This window comes from Drosophila miranda (assembly GCF_003369915.1).
Source record: "Drosophila miranda strain MSH22 chromosome Y unlocalized genomic scaffold, D.miranda_PacBio2.1 Contig_Y1_pilon, whole genome shotgun sequence".
NCBI classification, from domain to species: Eukaryota; Metazoa; Arthropoda; class Insecta; order Diptera; family Drosophilidae; genus Drosophila; species Drosophila miranda.
The window spans coordinates 1,232,473-1,251,627 of NW_022881603.1; the positions used below are offsets into that span (position 1 = coordinate 1,232,473).

Genomic DNA, 19,155 nt, shown 5'->3' on the forward strand with positions numbered 1-19,155 from the left:
TGGCAGGGAAACATTGCCAACGCCTGCTGAGATTCGAGGAATTATTGAATTTCCGAACAAAACGAAGAATAGGTCTCCGAAGAATAGGTCTCCAATCGAGGGAAGTATTCCACAGACATACATTTATATTTGGCGTAATCAAAAGAAACAAAAGATTTATCCCTCATCAGAATCGGATTGATTTGTCGGCTTGAGGCTGCCAAAGACCTTGGCCGGTATGGCCTTATGTTCGAAGCGCAGTTTCTTCATGATGAGGCCCTCGTCATCGGTTTTGGTTGTGGCCTGGCCTGCCTCGGCCTGGTCTCCACTCGGCTGCTGCGGGTCCTCCTCCTCATCGTCGTCGTCGTCCTCGCTGTCGCCAATATCAATCTCATCCGGATTGACGACTGTATTTTCCTTGCCCTTGGCCCCGCACTGGGTCTCGCCGTGCACAAACATGATATTGGAGGCAGCCTTCTCGGCGGGCTTCTGCTTGGCCTCGGCCGCCGCCTGGCGGGCCTTTTCCTCGAGCAGCCGCATGGCATCCGGTCCGGAGCCAGCACCAGCATCGGCAGCCACACCATTCGTGTTCGTGTTGACAAACTGGGCAGCCATCATGTTGACCTGAGTGTTGTAGGTCTTGATCCGCAGCATTTCACGCATCGTATCCTCGTTGCCATGACGCACCTCGAACTCCTTCCAGGTATGCCAGAAGTCCGCCGTGATGCGGGGATCGCACACCTGTTGGGACAAAGCAGAAGAGAGCTTAGAATATTGACGATCCAACGGTTAAATGTCGACTCACCTGTGAGCGTAGATGGCCCTGGCTCGATCCACCTAGCCCAGCTTCGTCTCCAGCTCGGCGAATTTGACGCACATGTGGCGCATATGCTGCTCGTGCAGAGCCTCGATGGCCTTCTCGTAGATCTCCCTGGTGCGTGGCAGGCCGTAGATCTCGGCGGCCTTCTTCACGAATATGTTGTACATGTCGAACATCTTCTCTTCCTTGACGGCGGACGTGGCGCGATCGTAGATGGACATGGCATGCCGGGCCAGGCCGTGCTCCTCCTCCAGCTTCGCGTAGAGCTGGTAAAAGTACTTGGATTGCTCATCGGGTCACTGATCCAGGCACTGTTCGAAGAGGTCGCGGGCCCGCTCCAGCTTTGTGTCCCCGTAGCGCGCGAGGAACTTGCTTAGATACGAGTTCCAGATGTCGTACACATTCGGCCACTTAAACAGGGCAATGCCCTTCTCGTAGGCCCGATAGGCCTCCTCGAAGTAGTTGTGCTCTTCGAGGAACATGCCATAGTTGATGATCACCTGCGGCGTGCAGATCTTCAGGTCGATGATGCTCTCGTAGACGGCCTTGCAGGTCTTGAAGGTGCCAAAGGACTCCTCCAGATCGGCGTACATGGACCACACCTTCAGGGATCTGTGGAGGCGCGACTGCACTGTCTCCGAGTCGTCGTGATACGCCACCTTCCGCTTGGGCATGGCCGTGGCACGTTGCATCAGCTTGAGGGCTGCCTCGAACTGTTGCTGGCGCAGCTCCATCTTCGCCCACTCGCACCACACGGCGGCCAGATCCGCCACCTTGACGTACTCCACCTCGGTGCCCCGCTCGAAGACCACGCGGGCGTCCTCCACCTGGCCATTGGACTCGTAGAACTTGGCAAACTCACCCAGAGGGTGTGCAGCTTTCCCACCGCCAGCTTGGGCTGCACTGTCTGCACGGCCTCGGTGTAGGTGTTGATGATCTCCGTGGGCTTGTCCTCGTACAGGTTGACCCACTTGTGCCACTCGTGAACGTTGTGCGGATTCTGGCGCAGCAGGACACTGTTCAGCAGCAGCAGACGCCTCTCCATGAGGTATTCGAAGCGCGACAGGCGCAGCTCCACATCGATGTCGTCCTCCTCGGTGGCCTCCTCGTTCTTGGCCACCTCCTCCATGCGCTTGTTCAACGACAGCTCCTCGAACTGCGCAAAGCTGGCCTCGCAAAAGGGCTCTGCTGCCCCAACAAAGGCCAAAAGACCGAGGACCAGGGGGGGCAAGGAGACAATAGAAGCCAAAAGATTGACAGAGGCGAGTGAATTCCGTAAATGTATCTAAACGATATTGCGGTTCACATTTTGCACTTTCGCACAATTAACTCAACTAATTGACATTTGAAAATACATGCGGTGAAAGGAAGTACATATGTACACATGTAAAGGACAACAGCAGGAGATAATTATAAGTGCAGGAATTTTAATTCAACCTTCAACCTCAGCCTTTGCATGGCTCTGGAGCTCGAAAGTGATTTACAAAAGAAACACTTTAGTCGGAAACATAAATTCCCCACCTCTTCACAGCACTTGACCAGAAACAACAGCAACAACAAAAATCACAATTATAAAGTGAGTCAGGGCGAGGCATACACTGTCAAAAAAACAATATACGAGAATAAATAATTAAACCCATTTTCATATACGTTTCTCCCGATATTATTCTCTAAATTGAAAGAAAACAACAGGCATATATTTTCATTAGCTTTGAACTGAAAACCTTTTAAGATAAGCCGAAGTTGACTTTTTCGGTATTTTTCGTTATTTTTATAGTCCTTGTGGAGATAATGTTTTTTATCCCCAATCGGCCGACTAATTATTTCGAATTAAATAAAACTCGGCGCAGAAATAAAATTACGATATGTTCTTTAATGCGTGACATCCAAATTGCAAGTGTGGCTTGCCTGCCCTTTACATTGCCGCTCCGATCGCTAAGCGCAGCTTCGCTCGGCTGACGTCGGTAGGCAGACGCAAAGCGGAGATAGCGAAGAGCGAGCTGGCAGAGAGCGTTTAGCAGGGCAAGCACGCGCAAAGCTTTAACAAACAAATGAGTGACATAGACATAAGTAACAAACAAAATAAGCGGCTGAGGGCCAAGAATTAGGTGCTATTTGGCAAGCAGCTAATCGGCTGGGTTCTGCTCCGAACATGCACCCCCCGTTGGAAGGCAAAGGCTTTCAACAGATCCATCCTGAAGGGGCAGAACCGCTATTTTTCCAACGGCCCTCTTGAAAAGGCCTCTTTGAGTGCGGATGACGGCTACTCTGATGGTTCCATCTTTTCCTGGGATGACGCTCTCAATGCGGCCAAGCGGCCACCTTAATGGTGGCAGCGTTTCCTCCTTGATCATGACGAGCGCTCCTAGCTTGATGTTTAGAGACGATGACCGCCACTTGCTCCGCTCCTGAAGAATCGAAAGATACGCCGTGCTCCATTTTCTCCAAAACGCCTGCTTCATTTGACACAGCCGCTGCCATCGACTAAGTAGGTTGACCCGGAGATGCGCCACATCTGGCTCGTCGAATGCAGCTTTCGGGGCTCCATTGAGAAAGTGGTTTGGCGTGAGCACATCTAGATCATCGGGACTTTCTGTAATTGCATAAAGCGGACGGGAATTTAACAAAGCAGAGATTTCACAAGCCAAGGTCTGAATTTCATCAAGAGTAAAAATGTAGGTCCCGACGATGCGATGAAAATGATATTTAGCTGCTTTAACAGCCGCCTCCCACAAACCCCCAAAATGAGTTGAGCGAGGGGGATGAATTTCCAATCGATTATACTAGAAACGCAGAGATGTGACACAGCCGACGTATGAGGATCGCTGAGGAACATTTGCCGAAGCTCCAAAAGCTCATTTTTTGCTCCTACAAAATTTGTAGCGTTGTCTGACCAGATGATTCGAGGTTTGGGACGTAGACTTATAAAACGCCTTAATGCTGCCAGAAAGGATTCTGTAGATAGATCCCGAACGACTTCCAAATGAGTTGCTTTGGTGCTAAAGCATACGAAGACAGCGATGTAACATTTGATAGGAGGCCTGCTTCTGACTTCCGACTTGTGATAAAAGGGTCCGCAAAAATCAACGCCCGTTGTGTGGAATGCTGGCTGTCAATTAATGCTGGCTCAGCACTGGCTTCAAACGAAAGCATCTAACACATTTGCGAAAGATTCCCGCAACATATTTGCGTCCACCAATAGGCCAGAATTTTTGCCGAAGCAGTCCGAGCAATCCTTGAGCTCCTGCGTGGAGAAACCTTTCGTGAAAGAAGATAATAATAGAGACAGTGACAGGATGTCCCTTAGGAAGCAGGATCGGGTGCTTCGCGTCGTAGTCCAATTCGGCATTTTGGAGGCGGCCTCCAACACGCAGCAATCCAAAGCTATCCAGAAATGGATTCAGTGAGGCCATCGTGCTTTTTGGGGGTAGGGCCTGTTTGCTGGCGAGGGCCCTTATCTCTTCCGAAAATTGTTGCTGCTGTATTGCCCTTATGAGCAAATGCGTACCATTTTTGATGTCGATTACGGTAAGTTGACCCTTCGACCGCGCTATGCCTTTGTCCTTGAGAATGTAGAATCGATATATGTAAGCAAAGACGCGCTGCATGGATCCGAATGAGTTTTGAAATTTGCAATCGTACGATACATCCCTTTCGTTTGAAACAACCAATGCTGCATGACGACGTTCTGGTACATCGGTCGGCAATTGCAAGCCTGCAAGACGCAAGAATGGTGGTCCAGAGATCCAAAGGCTTCTATCCATTAGTTCAGCGGGCGTGGATCCACGTGATATGATGTCGGCAGGATTCAACTTTGTGGGCACGTGATGCCAAGTCATTCCAGCGGTGAGCTCCTGAATCCGCTGAACTCGATTAGAAACAAATATATTAAAATTCAATGGTGATTCTCGAATCCAGGCAAGGGCTATGGACGAATCCGACCAGCAATGTATTTGGCATGGAGCTGATAATCCCTTAACTATGGTGGACACTAGTTCGGCTAATACGAGGGCAGCGGATAGCTCAAGCTTGGGATAGTCATACTTTTCAAGGGCGCGACTCTGGATTTAGAGCATAAGAGATGACTTTGCACAATGCCAAGAGCTTCCGAAAGCATGTATACACAGGCGCCATATGCTGCTTGGCTCGCATCACAAAACGCGTGCATTTCTAATCTGGCTTGCTGCCGAAGCACGTAACGTGGAAACTTAAAGTTTTTAACCATCGACAACTGCGAAGTCAGCTCAATCCAAGTCGTATGTAGATCCTGGGGCAGGCTTTCGTCCCAATTCAACTTTAGGCTTTCGTTCCATAGCGACTGCATAAATATTTTAGCTTTTGTGATGATGGGAGTGATGAGCCCTAGAGGATCGTAGAACCTAGCTAGTGTAGACAGGACCGAACGCTTCGATATTGGGCCTGCAGCGGTTCCGACGTGAGCGAAGCTAAACAGAAGATTGTCCGTGGTGGGATCCCAAACTAGACCAAGCGCCTTGGTTACTTCAGTCCAGTCATGAAAGGTAAGGAACTTTTCGCGATCCGCCTCCGATACGCCTTCCAAAGCAGCGGGTTCATTGGAACACCATTTACGTATGGGAAAACATCGAAAGTAGCTCCTTTACCTGCTGCCTTTAGCTGTGCGGCTGTGCGAGCTGTCCGATTCCGCTTTGTACTCCGCTTGTGTGTATTAGTGAGTTCGCTGCACTGCCTACCGCACTGCACTGACCGAATTGTCGCGACAGAGAAATTAATAGCCAGCAATGCGTGTATGTAGGTGTATGTAAGTGTGTTTTAGCACCGAATTGTGCTTAACCGCCGAAAATTTGCTAGGGCTAACGAATGTCGACCGCGCATGATTATTAATTGACACTGCAACTCAGAGATCACGTCGGGGTCGCCAAATTTGGAGATAATGTGGAGATAATGTTTTTTATCCCCAATCGGCCGACTAATTATTTCGAATTAAATAAAACTCGGCGCAGAAATAAAATTACGATATGTTCTTTAATGCGTGACATCCAAATTGCAAGTGTGGCTTGCCTGCCCTTTACATTGCCGCTTCGATCGCTAAGCGCAGCTTCGCTCTGCCGACGTCGGTAGGCAGACGCAAAGCGGAGATAGCGAAGAGCGAGCTGGCAGAGAGCGTTTAGCAGGGCAAGCAAGCGCAAAGCTTTAACAAACAAATGAGTGACATAGACATAAGTAACAAACAAAATAAGCGGCTGAGGGCCAAGAATTAGGTGCTATTTGGCAAGCAGCTAATCGGCTGGGTTCTGCTCCGAACAGTCCTGTTTGCCTTTAGTATTTTCTCCTATAAGAAAGATGATTCTTGGTAAAAGTTTATCAACTTATGTAAAGTGCCCTGTAGCTTTGGGGGAATTCACTCGGGGAATAGGATAGCTTCTCGGCAGACCAAAATTCAGGTACATCTGTGCGTCCTAACAGCACTGGGGGTGGAAGAAAAAGAAAAATAAACGCGCCACCTAGAGGTCAAGGATCGTATCTGAGGAAAGAGTAATGGAAGTTGACAGTTGAAGGGTCGAGCAGAGAAAGTAGGGTCCGAGTGTCGAGGCAGAATAGCATTTTAGCTTTTTTTCGTCTTGGACACTGAGCCAACTGGTAGCTTCTAGTGAAGCTCAGGAAGTAGATTCGGAAAAGTGCGCGAGCTTGCTAGAAAGAGAAAGAAAAGCAGTCAGCAAAGAAATTCCACTGCTAAATTGGGGCAGATCCGCGGTCGGAACTTTTGCTAACCCTTAGGTTTGGCACCCCAGCCTCAGTTAAATCTCAAGGCACACCGCTTCAACATAAATCCACCTGGCAAGGGGAAGGCACAGCAGAGGGGAACCATAAACAAGGGGAACCTAGAGCGCAGCAGAGGCGATAATAATTCGGCTAAGGCTGGCCTACCCGAATCTCAGTTTAATCTCAAGGCAAAAAGAGCACCGCTTCAACATAAATGCACCTGGCAAGGGGAATGCAAAGCAGAGGGGAACCATAAACAAGGGAAGCTACAGCGAAGCAGAGACGAGAATAATTCGACCAAGGCTGGCCTAACTAGCTGAAGAAAGAGACAGTTGCCGTTGGGAAGCAGCACGTCGTGTATCGCGAGCAGATCAAAAGAAAACGAAAACTAATTTTCGATCAAACTTTTTTTGTAAACGGAAGAACCCTTCGTCTCAGTGCCGCAGTGTCATAGAACTCCAGTGGTTGAACCGAAACCGAAAAGCCAGAGCGAGTTAGCGGAAAGGTAGCGGGATCAGCTCAAATTTTCGGTCGAACGCAGAAGGAGAGAGAGTGCGAGTGGACGGGAAAGGAGAAAAGAATAGGAAGAGGAAGTAGCGCAAATGAGTAAAATAATGAATTTATAATAAGCTAAAGATAAAAAAAAACATACCTATTAATTCCACTGCAAAGGGGTAAGGGGGATTTCGTTGTGCTCTCCTAGGGCGAGTGTGAGTGGAAGTGCCAGTTTACACATACAGGTACAACAAAAAAATAAATAAATAAAAAACTCTTGATCACTCACGAAGATTTATCAGCTGGCATCGAGAAAGCGCTTTCGCCGATGGACCGCAACACAACAAAAGAAACAGTGAGTAAATAAAACCATAAAGCAAAGTCATTTTAATAATCGGTTCTGCCGATGATGACAATTGGCTAAATCACACTTGTTCTATTGGGGAGAAACGAAAAAGAAATGCGGTTACTTTGAAGTCTGTCGAGCCGACAATCGAGCGTTTAAGTTTGACAGAGGGGATCAGCTGCTGACGCAGCAAGGCCAATCTTTGAGTTTCGAAGAATACAAATAAAACCAAGTTTAAGCGCAGGGGAGTTAAGTTAAGGGAAATTGAAAATATTTGGAGAGGGTAAACTAAGTGCTAGTAATGTATTTAAATTTTAGCTATTAATGAATAAACTTATAATGTCTCCTTAAGCGTTGATCTTGATTTCCGATACCCAGCCCCTGTAGTAGCGAGCCCTAAAGAAAAGGGGTCATAAAGAATAGAGGAAGATGGTAGACTATGACCAAGGAGGGGTGGGCGTGGTCCTTCATTCCAGCTGAGGACGACTTTTGATCCGTTCGTGTCGCGTGCGTGTGCATATGTGTAAGTGAAGTCTAATGGCCAAAAGTTTTGTTTCTCTCCGGTTCTGGAATTGTACTTGTACATGTCGTTAAGTTTCTTGCACGCTCTTTTAATATAAAAACGGGGGGGAACGTTGTGAGTTGCTGCGGAGACCGCAACTCTACATTTATACCCGATACTTAGTCAGTATGGCTCTCCTCCGGCAGACGCCGCTAATATTAAACGACACGACAAAGAGTGCGTGCGAGAGAGACAGAAAATCAGTCTGAGCGTGACGTCGGGCGCTGCGTAGCCACAAAAATGATCCGATCTGATCCAGATTCAGCAGTCTGATAGATATGGTCATTATCTATGATTCTGCGTTTTTAGTTTTCTCGAATGTGCAATATTGTGGATGCAACAGATTTTCGTTCTTTGTGGGTGCGGAAGGGGGTTGGGCGACATTCTGAGACATACGTTTTATAGTGAGATCTAACAGGAGGGCGGATACTAAATTTGGTTACTCTAGCGTTAATAGTCTCTGAGATTTGTGGATGCCCCAGATTTTCGTCCTTTGCGGGGGCGAAAGGGGGTGTGGCGAAATTTGGACACGAAACAATCAAGGTCCGATATCACAGGAGTGTGGATACCAAATTTGGTTGCAATGGCTCTTATAGGTTCTGATATCCTTGAACTCATATTTTGCAATTGGCAAAACAGACCTTGAAACCTGTGTGTTAGAGAGAGACAGAGCGAGAAAGAATGAAATTGTTTTCTTGATTCTGGCTATAATAATTATACGATCTGGTTGAGATTTTACACTCGAGAACATATAGTCATCCTCTACGATTCTGCGTTTTTGGTTTTATCGTATCTTTAAAAATGTGGATGCCACAGATTTTCGTCCTTTGTGGGAGTGGAAGTGGGCGGGGCGAAGTCTTGAAATGTTTTTGTAGCAGTGACATATCACAGAAGTCTGGATCCAAAACATCGTTGCTCTAGCTCTTATAGTCATTGAGCACTAGGCGCTGAAGGGGACGGACAGACGCACAGACGGACGGACGGACAGACGGACAGACGGACGGACGGACAGAGGGACAGACAGACAGGGCTCAATCGACTCGGCTATTGATGCTGATCAAGAATATATATACTTTATGGGGTCGGAAACGATTCCTTCTGGACGTTACACACATCCACTTTTACCACAAATCTAATATACCCCAATACTCATTTTGCGTATCGGGTATAACAAATATCGTAGGTCACAGAATAGACAAATAAAAAGAACACCACCCTTTTGCCGACGAGACACTAGCCGGAATGATAGCGTGCTAGTCGACCTCTGAGGAAAACATCAGTCCTACTAACCGTTGTCCACTACAAAAATGATAATAATAAACATTTTTATATTTGGCGCCCAACGTGGGGCCACAACGTAGATGTACTAACGTACATTATACGAGTGTGGCTCACTTTTCATTACTGATGGCCTTTCATATTTCACGATCAACCTTTCAGATCAAAGAAATCAGTGACGGTTTTGTGCACTGCTTAGTGTCACCAAAGCAGAGTGGCTGAACTTATTCCTTAACTTCCTTCTTATTTCATTCCCTAATCAAGCATTGGTCTTCAGGGGGAGGCCTCTTAGTGACTTCAACCTGACCATGACGGATGTGGGTTTGAATGATCTAACTATTTTCAATGAGTTTTGGCAGCTATGTGAAGTGATACGGAAAACAGCGGAATTGGCTCTAAGGAGTTAACCGGTGGCCACATCTATCGTAGTTAAGCTCGAACTCTTTTTTCTAACTAATTGTGTAGGATTCGCCCACGGAAGTCCGATATCAAACGCATAGGAAATGCAGGCTAGTCGATTAAATTTGGTACGCCTGACCACGGGTGATGGACAAGTGAGTGAGTCTTCTAAAAGCTAGTACTGATGTGCTTGCGAGGTCAAAATGAGGATGGCATGGATGACAGGCGGAGTGACTTTAGAAGTTGCCACTGTCCACTGTTTTTATGAGACAGAATGCCATAGTATTTCAGTTTGTGTGTGTTTTTTTTCTCTTTGCTTACACGTGCATGAGGGTGACAGAATGGATCAAAAATTAGGCCGCCGCAGGGAGCTAAAATATCGGAAATCAGTAAATTTTATGAGCTATCTTATCGAAAAAAAATATATTTTTTGTTATCAATTATCAAATTTAAAACTATATCCTTACATCTTACATCTTTATTATAAAATTACTACTATCTACTTCATTAGCCCAACATTGAGAATCGCGACGTCGGTTGTTTATCAACATGGGGTTAGATAGATCAGACGATGAAACGGAGGCTGCGTATCCAAAGTGCACTTTATGTTTGAAGGAACTAGCTGAAGCGGATAAATATGTGACAAAGTGCAACCATGAGTTTCACAAGTCCTGTATAAAGACCCATTTTATGGCAATAAACACTTGCCCAACTTGTCAAACTCAGTGCATCGCCACAAAGTCTTTTCAACCCGTTCAGTTACCTTCAAGAACGCGTTTGGGGCAGGGAACCTCAGAAGATGGGAATGCAAGGGCACAACTCAAAGATCAACCTTCAACAAGCTCTAAGCTCGAGCAGCATGACCGCACAGATAAACGCAGCGGTTATGAAAATGCAAAACGAACTATTGTCACATTTGACAGAAAAGATGGCAAACCTAATAACCACAAGCCTCGAATCTCATGTGGGTGCACCACAGCAACCACCGATCCCCCATCTGACTGACAACGCATCTCTGGATCACCGCATAGGGCTCTCCGGAGCAAATGAGGATATGGGATCCCCGCAACCACGGCGATCAATAGCTAGGTCCATTGGCACAGACATGGCTCAAAGGCCAGATAAAGTTGGTCACATTATGAATAATTGGAAACTTCGGTTCAATGGAGCATCTGATGGTCTAAATGTGGACAGCTTTATTTATCGAGTGGAGGCCCTGAACCATCAAACCCTTGACGGGAATTTCGCCCTGTTATGCGGAAACGCAAACACCTTGTTTGAAGGCAAAGCTTCCGACTTTTACTGGCGGTACCACAAGACCGTTGATGTGGTGCGATGGAAGGACCTTTGCATGGCTTTGAGAAAGCATTTCAGGGACCCTCGGACAGACGTTGATATTAGACAAATGATAAGAGACAGGAAACAAAAAAAAAGGAGTCGTTTGAGGTATTTCTTGAATCTATCCAGAAGCTTACTGACCGACTAGATCAGGTGAAGGGGGCATAAGGACCGATCCCGATAAGATTTCGGCCATTACCAACTTCCCTTTGCCAAAAACATTGAGAGCACTGAGAAGCTTTTTAGGCATGGCTGGCTGGTATAGGAAGTTTATTCTCAGTTTTGCTTCAGTTTCAGCTCCATTGACTGATCTGCTGAAACCAAAGCAGAAATTTGTCATGTCCAGTGACGGAGAAAAAGCATTTGAGCGGCTGAAAGAATTGCTCTGCAGTGCTCCTGTTTTGCGTAGCCCAGACTTGACTTAGCCATTTTACATCCATTGCGATGCAAGCAAATCAGGAGTTGGAGGGGTGCTAGTTCAGAAGACGGACGAGGGAGAGGAATTACCCATCGCTTTTGTGTCAAAAAAATTAAATAGGGCACAGAGAAATTATACCGTTACGGAGCAGGAGTGCTTAACTGCACTGGTCAGCATAAAGCGATTTAGGGCGTATGTCGAGGGCCACGAGTTTACGGTTATCACGGACCACGCCTCATTAAAGTGGCTAATGTCACAAAGCGACCTGCACTCAAGATTAGATAGATGGGCACTCAAACTCCAAGGCTTTCGATTTAAGATTGACCACAGAAAAGGGAAGTTAAATGTAATACCTGACGTTTTATCGAGAGTCCATGAAGATGACATAGCGGCTATGGATATGAACCAGGGGCTATTGGTAGATACAGATTCCCTACACTTTAAATCGGCAGATTATTTAGATCTAGTAGAGCGTGTAGAAGCCAATGGTTCGAAACTGCCAGATGTAAAAGCTGTTGATGGTTTGATCTATCGTCGAGCAGAACACTCAACAGGGGATCTAGTGCATGATTCTTTTGCATGGAAGCTCTGGGTACCGAAAGAGATGATAAAGGAAGTGTTGGAAAGAGCACATGACCATCCCTTGGCCTCCCATGGAAGGATACATAAGACTTTGGAGCGTATCAGGCGCTATTATTATTGGCCGGGTCTGGTGAATGACGTGAAGACACACTTAAATGCCTGCAGTCAATGCAAACCAACAAAACCACCCAACACCACATTAAGACCTCCTATTGGAATACCGGCGGAATCACTGAGGTTTTTCCAAAGGCTCTACATCGACTTTCTGGGGCCATATCCAAGATCGCGAAGCGGACATGTTGGGATATTTATTGTACTAGATCACTATTCGTAGTTTGTTTTTCTAAAGCCCGTCAAGAAATTAACAGCAGAGGGGGTAATAAGGTATCTCAAGGAGGAACTGTTCCACACGTTTGGCGTACCGGAAACCATTTTCTCAGACAATGGCTCCCAGTTTAGAGCAGACGCGTTCCAACATCTATTGAGAACGCACAGAGTAAAGCATACGTTGACGGCCGTGCATGCGCCGCAAGCAAATGCATCGGAGCGAGTAAATCGCTCGGTTATCGCTGCCATTAGAGCATATGTTCGACCGGATCAGAAGGATTGGGATGAGCATCTGAGCAGCATTTGCTGCGCCTTAAGACCGGCAATCCATTCGGGGATAGGGGCTACTCCTTACTATATGGTGTTTGGGCAGCAGATGATCACATCCGGGGAAACTTATTCGCTTCTGAGGTCGTTAAAATTGCTGGAAGACAGGGCAGCAAGTTTAACGAAAGAAGATTCGCTGGAGGTAATCCGGAAAAAGGCCAGCGAGGTCATGCAAAATCAAAATGAGCGAAATCAACGGCAGTATGATAAAAGATCTCGGGAAGTGTCGTATAAAGTTGGGCAAGAGGTATTTAGGAGAAATTTTAAGCAAAGCAGTTTCCCAGCTGGTTACAATGCAAAAAAAGATAGGGAATTCTATCTATGAACTAGAAGATTTACAGGGTAAAAGTATTGGCAGGTATCATGCGAAGGACATGCGGCAGTAGTGGCACCTAAGCTACGGGTTGGATCAGCCTTGTGCTTTCGGCCGTGTGACAGCTCTGTTTCGCTACCCCAAGTCTGATTTTGGCAGGGGGGAATTTGTAAAGTGCCCTGTAGCTTTAGGGGAAATTACCTGGGGAATAGGATAGCTTCTCGGCAGACCAAAATTCAGGTACATCTGTGCGTCCTAACAGCACTGGGGGTGGAAGAAAAAGAAAAATAAACGCGCCACCAATAGGTCAAGGATCGTATCTGAGGAAAGTGTAATGGAAGTTGACAGTTGAATAATTCGACCAAGGCTGGCTTAACTAGCTGAAGAAAGAGACAGTTGCCGTTGGGAAGCAGCACGTCGTGTATCGTAAATCAAAAGAATATATCATTTCCCAACGGCAACTGTCTCTTTCTTCAGCTAGTTAGGCCAGCCTTGGTCGAATTATTATCGTCTCTGCTTCGCTCTAGCTTCCCCTTGTTTATGGTTCCCCTCTGCTTTGCATTCCCCTTGCCAGGTGCATTTATGTTGAAGCGGTGCTCTTTTTGCCTTGAGATTAAACTGAGATTCGGGTAGGCCAGCCTTAGCCGAATTTTTATCGCCTCTGCTGCGCTCTAGGTTCCCCTTGTTTATGGTTCCCCTCTGCTGTGCCATCCCCTTGCCAGGTGGATTTATGTTGAAGCGGTGCTCTTTGCCTTGAGATTTAACTGAGGCTGGGGTGCCAAACCTAAGGGGTAGCAAAAGTTCCGACCGCGGATCTGCCCCAATTTAGCAGTGGAATTTCTTTGCTGACTGCTTTTCTTTCTCTTTCTAGCAAGCTCGCGCACTTTTCCGAATCTACTTCCTGAGCTTCACTAGAAGCTACCAGTTGGCTCAGTGTCCAAGACGAAAAAAAGCGAATGCTATTCTGCCTCGACACTCGGACCCTACTTTCTCTGCTCGACCCTTCAACTGTCAACTTCCATTACTCTTTCCTCAGATACGATCCTTGACCTATAGGTGGCGCGTTTATTTTTCTTTTTCTTCCACCCCCAGTGCTGTTAGGACGGCCAGATGTACCTGAATTTTGGTCTGCCGAGAAGCTATCCTATTCCCCGATTGAATTCCCCCAAAGCTACAGGGCACTTTACAAATTCCCCCCTGCCAAAATCAGACTTGGGGTAGCGAAACAGAGCTGTCACACGGCCGAAAGCACAAGGCTGATCCAACCCGTAGCTTAGGTGCCACTACTGCTGCATGTCCTTCGCATGATACCTGCCAATACTTTTACCCTGTAAATCTTCTAGTTCATAGATAGAATTCCCTATCTTTTTCCGAACTCTCGCCTTCACAAATACCTTGCTAAGTTTTGCATTGTAACCAGCTGGGAAACTGCTTTGCTTAAAATTTCTCCTAAATACCTCTTGCCCAACTTTATACGACACTTCCCGAGATCTTTTATCATACTGCCGTTGATTTCGCTCATTTTGCTTTTGCATGACCTCGCTGGCCTTTTTCCGGATAACCTCCAGCGAGTCTTCTTTCGTAAAACTTGCTGCCCTGTCTTCCAGCAATTTTAACGACCTCAGAAGCGAATAAGTTTCCCCGGATGTGATCATCTGCTGCCCAACCACCATATAGTAAGGAGTAGCCCCTATCCCCGAATGGATTGCCGGTCTTAAGGCGCAGCAAATGCTGCTCAGATGCTCATCCCAATCCTTCTGATCCGGTCGAACATATGCTCTAATGGCAGCGATAACCGAGCGATTTACTCGCTCCGATGAATTTACTTGCGGCGCATGCACGGCCGTCAACGTATGCTTTACTCTGTGAGTTCTCAATAGATGTTGGAATGCGTCTGCTCTAAACTGGGAGCCATTGTCTGAGAAAATGGTTTCCGGTACGCCAAACGTGTGGAACAGTTCCTCCTTGAGATAACTTATTACCACCTCTGCTGTTAATTTCTTGACGGGCTTTAGAAAAACAAACTTCGAATAGTTATCTAGTACAATAAATATCGCAACATGTCCGCTTCGCGATCTTGGATATGGCCCCAGAAAGTCGATGTAGAGCCTTTGGAAAAACCTCAGTGATTCCGCCGGTATTCCAATAGGAGGTCATTCACCAGACCCGGCCAATAATAATAGCGCCTGATACGCTCCAAAGTCTTATGTATCCCTCCATGGGAGGCCAAGGGATGGTCATGTGCTCTTTCCAACACTTCCTTTATCATCTCTTTCGGTACCCAGAGCTTCCATGCAAAAGAATCATGCACTATACCCTGTTGAGTGTTCTGCTCGACGATAGATCAAATCATCAACAGCTTTTACATCTGGCAGTTTCGAACTATTGACTTCTACACGCTCTACTAGATCTAAATAATCTGCCGATTTAAAGTGTGGGGAATCTGTATCTACCAATAGCCACTGGTTCATATCCATAGCCGCTATGTCATCTTCATGGACTCTCGATAAAACGTCAGGTACTACATTTAACTTCCCTTTTCTGTGGTCAATCTTAAATCGAAAGCCTTGGAGTTTGAGTGCCCATCTAGCTAATCTTGAGTGCAGGTCGCTTTGTGACATTAGCCACTTTAATGAGGCTTGGTCCGTGATAACCGTAAACTCGTGGCCCTCGACATACGCCCTAAATCGCTTTATGCTGACCAGTACAGCTAAGCACTCCTGCTCCGTAACGGTATAATTTCTCTGTGCCCTATTTAATTTTTTTTGACACAAAAGCGATGGGTAATACCTCTCCCTCGTCTGTCTTCTGAACTAGCACCCCTCCAACTCCTGATTTGCTTGCATCGCAATGGATGTAAAATGGCTAAGTGAAGTCTGGGCTACGCAAAACAGGAGCACTGCAGAGCAATTCTTTCAGCCTTTTTCTCCGTCACTGGACATGACAAATTTCTGGTTTGGTTTCAGCAGATCAGTCAATGGAGCTGAAACTGAAGCAAAACTGAGAATAAACTTCCAATACCAGCCAGCCATGCCTAAAAAGCTTCTCAGTGCTCTCAATGTTTTTGGCAAAGGGAAGTTGGTAATGGCCGAAATCTTATCGGGATCGGTCCTTATGCCCCCTTCACCTATTACATGCCCGAGATACTTAACCGATTGCATGCAAAAATGACTTTTTTCGATGTTTATTGTCAGTCCAGCCTTTCGAATTTTCGAAGAAACCGTCTCCAGCCCTTTCATGTGTGAGGCAAAGCTATCAGAGATTATGAGCAAATCATCCAAGTACACGAATACTTCGTTGCGAAGTGCAAACGGAATGACTTTATCCATCAGTCTCGACATCGTTTGAGACGCATTACACAGCCCGAATGGCATAACCTTATATTGATACAAGGGTCTACCTGGTATAGTGGACGCCGTCTTGCCATCAATGTGGGGAAGCGGATAGGCATCTTTCTCAGTTACTGCATTCACCTTTCTACTGTCCAAGCAAAGTCTCACTTTCCCTGGTTTTTGGACTAAGACAACAGGCGAGGCCCATGAGCTTTCCGACTCCTCAATTACCCCAAGCTTGATCATCCTGTCTACTTCCGCGTAGATCAGCTTCTCTATGGCAGGTGAAACCGAAAAATGCCGTTGTTTGATGGGCTTAGCGTTTCCCGTATCTATCACGTGGCTCAGAATTGATGTCTTACCGAGACCAGAAACAGCAAAGGAAGGAAACTGATCCACTATTGTTTTTAATGCGAATTCTTGGGCAAGTGACAAGATGTGTTTATTCTGAGATGCCTCTATTCCTGCTATCTGTAACGGCAATGGTAATAGGTTGAAGATTTTCCAAAAATCTATCCCCAAGTATAAGTCTTGACTTAGAGAGGAAATGGTAAATAGTTCTATCTCCTTGGATTCTCCCTTAAATTCCATGTTAGTCCTTAATTTGCCTACTATCTGTTGCCTTTTTCCATCTGCTGTACTTGCGCTTGACATTATCTTCTTGAAAGGTCTTCCGCTACATATCAAATCCTTGGCTAGTTGCCCTCCCACACAACTCATCCCCGCACCCGTGTCTAACAAACCCACTCTAGATTCCTCAAACACTCTAACTTTTGCGTACGGACGTTGGTCCCCATTTTTCTTCTTAATGGAGTTTATGACTTTTGAAGCTTCCCAAAATGCCTTAAGACGCTTCGTGCTTCTCGAGACACTTCTTATTTTCTGCGACCTAATAGGTAAAACTAAGTTTCTAAAACTATATATTCTTCTGTGCTAGTACAAAGGTTCCGCTACCTGAGCCAATTCGGGCATCTTTCCCTGTCCATCAGTACGATTCTCTGCTTCTAATCCTGCTTCGTCGGTTTTCGGTGTGGAACACCTGTCAGCTGACGAGTGTCTGATGGGTTCCCCTTCCCTTTTTTTTTTGACACGGTTTATAAGTATTTGGAATACCACAACCGTAGCAAAATATCTTCCGCTTCGCTGCACAGTCCTGGTATCTATGTCCCTCTTTCCTACAGTTCCAGCATACTAACGCCATTGCCCCTATTTCCTCATTAGCTTCCCCCTCTGAAAATTCAGTTGCCTCGTCACTGATCGCTTCCTCTACGAGCTCCGCGACTTGCTTTTTGAAAGGTCCTAGCTTTTGAAATCCGTGCGTACGTTGCAACTCTTCCAAGAAACATTCTCTTTTTCTGCAGATGTCCCTCAACGTTTCGATCGAATTTATCGGAATATTCAAAATTTCGTGCTGGATCTCCGGCCGTAGATTTCGTCGAACAATTTCTATTAAGGTCTTGTCCGATAGCGGCTGATCTAGTCGGTCAGTAAGCTTCTGGATAGATTCAAGAAATACCTCAAACGACTCTTTTTCTTTTTGTTTCCTGTCTCTTATCATTTGTCTAATATCAACGTCTGTCCGAGGGTCCCTGAAATGCTTTCTCAAAGCCATGCAAAGGTCCTTCCATCGCACCACACCAACGGTCTTGTGGTACCGCCAGTAAAAGTCGGAAGCTTTGCCTTCAAACAAGGTGTTTGCGTTTCCGCATAACAGGGCGAAATTCCCGTCAAGGGTTTGATGGGTCAGGGCCTCCACTCGATAAATAAAGCTGTCCACATTTAGACCATCAGAACATTGAACCGAAGTTTCCAATTATTTATAATGTGACCAACTTTATCTGGCCTTTGAGCCAAGTCTGTGCCAATGGACCTAGCTATTGATCGCCGTGGTTGCGGGGATCCCATATCCTCATTTGCTCCGGAGAGCCCTAAGAGGTGATCCAGAGATGCGTTGTCAGTCAGATGGGGGGTCGGTGGTTGCTGTGGTGCACCCACGTGAGATTCGAGGCTTGTGGTTATTAGGTTTGCCATCTTTTCTGTCAACTGTGACAATAGTTCGTTTTGCATTTTCATAACCGCTGCGTTTATCTGTGCGGTCATGCTGCTCGAGCTTAGAGCTTGTTGAAGGTTGATCTTTGAGTTGTGCCCTTGCATTCCCATCTTCTGAGGTTCCCTGCCCCGAACGCGTTCTTGAAGGTAACTGAACGGGTTGAAAAGACTTTGTGGCGAAGCACTGAGTTTGACAAGTTGGGCAAGTGTTTATTGCCATAAAATGGGTCTTTATACAGGACTTGTGAAACTCATGGTTGCACTTTGTCACATATTTATCCGCTTCAGCTAGTTCCTTCAAACATAAAGTGCACTTTGGAGGCGCATCCTCCGTTTCATCGTCTGATCTATCTAACCCCATGTTGATAAATAACGGACGTCGCGATACTCAATGTTGGGCTAATGAAGTAGATAGTAGTAATTTTATAATAAAGATTTAAGATGTAAGGATATAGTTTTAAATTTGATAATTGATAACAAAAAATATATTTTTTTCCGATAAGATAGCTCATAAAATTTACTGATTTCCGATATTTTAGCTCCCTGCGGCGGCCTAATTTTTGATCCATTCTGTCACCCTCATGCACGTGTAAGACAAAAGAGAAAAAAAAAACACACACAAACTGAAATACTATGGCATTCTGTCTCATAAAAACAGTGGACAGTGGCAACTTCTAAAGTCACTCCGCCTGTTATCCATGCCATCCTCATTTTGACCTCGCAAGCACATCAGTACTAGCTTTTAGAAGACTCACTCACTTGTCCATCACCCGTGGTCAGGCGTACCAAATTTAATCGACTAGCCTGCATTTCCTATGCGTTTGATATCGGACTTCCGTGGGCGAATC

The 19,155-nt window shown here is 46.2% G+C and overlaps 1 pseudogene; it reads right to left on the minus strand.

Annotated features, from left to right (window-relative positions):
- Positions 1-593: 593 nt before the first annotated feature.
- On the minus strand, positions 594-19,117 carry LOC117190127 (annotated as a pseudogene).
- Positions 19,118-19,155: the final 38 nt, after the last annotated feature.